At 58.0% G+C, this 5,539-nt stretch overlaps 1 long non-coding RNA gene across 1 annotated transcript; it reads left to right on the top strand.

Annotated features, from left to right (window-relative positions):
* Positions 1 to 1,084: 1,084 nt before the first annotated feature.
* LOC122493803 lies at positions 1,085 to 4,429 on the top strand. Its single transcript, XR_006300042.1, has 2 exons — positions 1,085 to 1,684; positions 3,717 to 4,429. It is a non-coding gene; the product is annotated as an uncharacterized LOC122493803 (long non-coding RNA).
* The last annotated feature ends 1,110 nt before the right edge of the window (positions 4,430 to 5,539 follow it).

Below are 5,539 nucleotides of genomic sequence, written 5' to 3'. Positions count from 1 at the left end.
CCTAGCACCCTTTCCACAGGTACTATGCCCCAGATTCATCCCCAGGCCATGGGATACTGGGGCTGTGAGAAGAATTTCCAACCCTGGCAGACGCTTGTGTACAATTTCACCGATAACAGGTGTGGGGGCATCCTAGTGCACCCCCAGTGGGTGCTCACAGCTGCCCACTGCATAAATGAGTAAGTGGGGCAGAGGGTCTCGGGAGGGGGCAGGAATGAAAACCAAGCACTGTCCCGGGTTAACCTCAGGGGAGGCTGGGGGGCTCAGGGAAAGAAAGACATTAATGGTTTATGTCATGGAGAGTGGCAGGGACAACCCCAGGAAGACACTCTATTGGTACCTGTGTCTCTCTGTCTCTCCTTGTCACAGTGCTCCTATGTCTCCCCCTCCAGTCTCTCTGTGTCTCTCCGTAACTGGCTTTGTTGTGTATCTGTGTGACTAAGATTCATCTCTGTCTCCCTGTCTTTGGTCTCTGGGCCACTGTGTCTCTCCCTGTCTCTGTCCATCTCTGGGTCCCTCTACTGCATCCTTGTCACTGTATGTCTCACCCTCCATCTCTGTGTCTCTTGGTCTCTGCCTCACTCCCTCTCCCCCTTCACTGCTGAGCACCCCCCCAGGATGGGACTGAGGGGGACCCCAGAGGAAAGGAAGGGATTGTCCTACCATGTCTCTGTGTGAGGGGGGTCTTCTCACGTGCCCAGCCCCTCCTTCCAGGATAGTGATCCACTCCAGGGGGATACAGGGAAAGGCTGGTTTCAGCTGGAGCCTAATGGGAACCCTAGAGGAAGGATGGGGGGGGCGGAGAGGAAGGAAGCAGAGGAGGAAAACGAAGAGGAAAAGGAGGGGGAGATGTAGGAGGAGGGGGGTGGAGAAAGAGGAGGAAGAGGAAGGAGTGGGAGGAGGGGAGAGGGAGGGAGGGGAACTCCATCCTTGGGCTTGGGACCAGGTCACCCTCTGCTGGGGACTCCACCCCACAGCCCCAGCTACACCTGAGCAGGTCCCAGGCCCCTCCCCCGTCCCTCCCGTCCTCCCTCCTTGTTCTCTCTCTTGCTGCCTCTCCTCCCCAACCCCCCCCCCCCCCCCCCCCCGACCTTTTCTCTTCCTCTCCTGTCTCCTTTGTGCTCCTTCTGGCTCACTGTTCTCCCCTCTGCCTCATTCCTGCTTCTGTTTCAAGCTCTCTCTTTTTCACTGCTTCTCTTTGTCTCTGGATCTGCCCTTCATGCTGTTACAATCGTCTGTTTTCTCAAGGTCTCTATTTCTCCATGACTCTAAATCCTTCCTGCACGGCCTCTCTCCGTGTTTACTCCTCGCTTCTCTCTCTCCGGGACCCTCCCCCATGCTCCCTGGCCCCATCTCCTCCCCCTCCTCTCTCCTCATTCCCTGGGACCCTCTCTCTCCCCCAGCTATTACCAGCTCTGGGTGGGTCGCCGCAACCTGTTTGAGAGGGAAGGCACAGCCCAATTATTCGACCGAGTTACAAGCTTCCCCCACCCTGGATTCAACCTGAGTCTCCTGGAGAACCACACCCACCTTCCGGGAGAGCACTACAGCCGCGACCTCACGCTGCTCCGCCTGGCAGAGCCCGTCCAGAAAAGAGAAACTGTGAGGATCCTGAACCTGCCCATCCAGGAACCCAAATTGCAGAGCATCTGCTACAGTTTTGGCTGGGGCGGCATCCAACCTGGTAAGCATACTCCAGGGCCAGACTGTGCAGCCTGGAGCCCAGACACTTGGGTGTAAGGAAGAGAGGGCTGGGGACCCGGACTCCACGGTCTGAGGTAGGAGGGGCTGAGGAGCCACCAGGAGTCTGGCCACAGCCCTTTTCCCTCCGGGTCCTAGTCACATACATAGGCGATGTCCACTGTGTGGACCTCAGACTCCTGCCCAGTGATGAATGTGCCAAGGCCCACTCCCAGAAGGTGACAGATCACATGTTATGCGCCAGACCCTGGGAGGGCAACAGCGACAATTGTCTGGTGAGCCAACCTGTACCCTTGGGGCCATCCATGGCTTGGCGGGGGGGGGGGGGTACCAGATTCAGAACTGGGGTGGGAGGGTTCACCTGGCATCTGTCCCACCGCGAGGCCCAGCTGTAGCCCCCCTCCCAGGGCCTCCTCGCCTGCCCTACCCTATTCCACGCCCCATCCGGCACTACCCGCACCTCGGTCCACACCACAGTCCACCCCCTTCTCCGTGCAGCACGTATCAGCTCAGCATCCATCACGTGCCCAACACCAACCTAGCCCCTGAGAAGCCCGCAGTGACCAGACAGAGAGCAGCCCCCTCCTGGAGCCCCACTGTGGCAGGGGGCACAGGCAGAAACAGTGAACCTGACCCAGAAGGCATAGTGCATGTCAGGAGGTGACCCAGTGGAGCTGGGGGAGACAGCAGGTGTGATGGGGGAGGAGAAGGCGTGCAGAAGGGGAGACAGGGAGGAAACACCTGCAGCAGGTGAGGGTGAGCCGTGAGGAACGTGGGGGAAGAGGAGGCCGGGGAGGCGGGCCTGGTGTGTGTGAGGGTGTCCGCGGGGCCAGTGTGGATGGAGCCCAGGGAGCAAGGGGAGGGGGGAAGGTGACGCCAGAGGGAAGAAAGGGGCCTCACCTGGCACCACGGGGAGGACGCGGCCGTTCCTCTGAGGGACCCAGGGGCCATGGACGATGTTGAGCAGAAGCAGGACAGGGCTTCACCTCACGGGTCCCTCGGGCATCTGTGTGGGAGTGAGACCACAGGGCTGAGGAGAGGCGGAGTGAGGACTGGGCTAGCCGGGGTGCAGGCAGGGAGGGAGAAGGGGTCCACTCCTGATACCTCTAAAGGGAGCCCTCAGGATGTGCTGAGCGAGTGCGAGCGAGGGGAGGGGCAGACGGGACTCAGGATGATCTGAGCTCTGGCCCCAGTCTCTCAGCTGAGCAGCTCCAAGGAGACATCTACACTCACGACGTCCCCCCCTCACAACACGCAGGTGGGAGCCCAGCCTCTCACCTCCTCAAGCCCCACTTGAGCCCAGCATTTTCCACCAAGAGCCCTGCTCTTCCTCTTCCACCCCCTGGGTCTGTGAGTCCCCCAGTCTCTGGGGCACACCCCTAACTTCCCCTCCCCCAACCCATCCCTCCCCAAGCCTGGCCCCTCTTACTACCTGTCTCACCCAGTGTCCCTCCGTGTCCATTACCTAGTTCAACCTATGTTTGCCCTTGTTCTGACTGGACCCTCACCCCAGCCTTCTTCACCCGCCTCTGTCTCTCATTCTCCCCCTCTGTTCCATCCCTGTCCTGCCCCAGTGGGTCATTCTCATCTCAGAACTGACCATGCTCCTCCCACGGCTCTCCAGTGCCCTGTGGAGGTGTATCCTGTCAAAAAAAGCTGTTTCGGAGAAGTGACATCAGAGATGAGTCCTGGATGTAGAAGGTCCTGTAGATGGATTCCGCTCCTCCTCCCCACTGACCTGTCAGCTGGGACTATTATTCTCCTGGACCCTGCCTCCTGCACAGAAATTGGGCCCTGAAGTCCCATCCCCATTGGCCAGGACTTGGGCCACTGTCACCTTTGTTGGAATCCCGCTGGCCCTCTGGCAATGGACTCTGGAGAGCACTGTGTCCTCTCCTGGGGCTGGGGGGTCGCTGTCTCGAGCTCTGTGAGCCCAGGTGTGAGAGCTGGGGCTCCACAGGCAGAACCCCGCCACCACCGCTGACCTTTGTCATTCTCTCCCCCTTGTGCCGCAGGGGGACTCATGGACCCCACTGATCTGTGATGGTATGCTTCAAGGAATCACGTCCTGGGGCCACATCCCATGTCGCTGCCCCACTACGCCTGCTGTCTACACCAAAGTGATGCCCTACGTGCAGTGGATAAAGAGACCATATTGGCCAGCAGTTGAATGCTCCTGCCCTCCCCCTCCCCTTACTCAAATCAAATACACATGAAATTCTGGCATTCTCTGGCTTTTCCAGATGTGGAGGACCCACCCAGCCTGTGTCCCGAAGTGGAAGGGTGTGGGACACAGAACACCACAATGACCAGAGGCGCATATTCATTCAGGCTCCAAGATCTGAGAGAACTCGAGATCGAGATTGTAAGGTTAAAAACGACCTGAGAAGACCTGAGTGAATCGCCCTTGGGAAATGTGGTCTGTTCTTTAGTACGCACATAAGGATGTTTTGCTCAAAGGAAGCCAGCTGTATATAGCACAGTGCGTTCACTCCCTTCTTTGTCTTTGCTTCTGTCGTAAAGATCTTTATCAGAACATACGTATCTGCTAGACTGCTCTCCTACGCAAGATATGTACAATAGCTGAATCAGATGTACATTGTGGACATGCTTTGCTAAGTTTCTGTTAATCATTGCTGACCTGTTTTTCCTGAAAACGTATATAAGAAGATGTACAATAAACCTTGGTGCCTCGGGCTGTTGGCTCGGGGTCCCCTGTGCCTCGCTACACCGTCATGTCTTTTTCTCAGTTCCTTCGCCGCCCCAGGTCCACGGCCCTTTGAGGTCGACAGAAGGGGAAGACCAGTGGTTTTCCAATGGGGACAATTCCCACCCACTACCACCTCCAGGGGACATTAGGCAATGTCTGGAGACATCAGGTTCGGCAGAGACACCCTTAAGGCAGGGGTGGCCGTGTTCTTTGTGGGACATGTGCTAGACCATCCCCATGAGGCCCCGAGCAGAGTAGGAAGTACAAAGCAGACGCACGGACACCAAGGATGGAGTTTAAAAACACAGCCATGAGTGAAAATGCGTGAACACACCATGAGTTATGGAGCATAATAGCTTTACATAAATTACAACGTGTGCTCACAAATACTCATTCTGCAGAGCACAGTCAAGTCACGATGTCCAGTGAAAACACTAGCAGGGGTGCCTCTCAGGAGTGGGGAGTGGGAGTGGATTATGGGGACAAGAGGGAATGGTCGGTGGAGGGTGTGAGTCGGTGAAACGAATATGGACACAGTGGAGGGGCCGGTCACGGATGCTGAGTCAAAGGTCCGTGAAGCAAGGAATACAGTTTCCTCAGCCCCGCTGCCCATGAGGCCCCCAAAGAGAGGGGATCAAGAGGGAACTGAGGTAGCAGGAGTGCCAGTGCACAGCACTGGAGGCAGACCCCCTCAGACACCACTGGGGGGTTCACGTGCTGCAGGACGCTTGGGCTGTCGCCTAGGGACAGGACCCAGGCTCAGAGACACGGACTGGGGACAGAGCTGTTAGGGAGAGACCCCCCGCCCCCCCACGGGCACATGGGCGGCGACAGTGACTGAAAAGCCCACTCTGGGACGTAAGTGCCAGCCAGACATCAGGTGGCTGCTGCTGACCGAATCCTGCCCTGTGGTTGGCTGAGTTCCGTCTGTGGTTGGTGAGCCTGAGGTCTGGCTGGCGGGCTCTTGGTGCGCACCAAGGCCGTGAGGACCCAGCCTGATGCTGTAGGCTGCTGTGGATGGGCACACCCCTCCCCCACACCCCCACCCGGCTCTTCAGGGCCCTGGCAGCCTCCCTCTCATCTGCGCTCCCACCAGAGATGGCCCATCTCAATTCCATCCACAAGCAA

Source organism: Prionailurus bengalensis, chromosome E2, assembly GCF_016509475.1.
Source record: "Prionailurus bengalensis isolate Pbe53 chromosome E2, Fcat_Pben_1.1_paternal_pri, whole genome shotgun sequence".
Classification (NCBI taxonomy): domain Eukaryota; kingdom Metazoa; phylum Chordata; class Mammalia; order Carnivora; family Felidae; genus Prionailurus; species Prionailurus bengalensis.
This window is presented reverse-complemented; position numbering and strand designations above follow the sequence as displayed.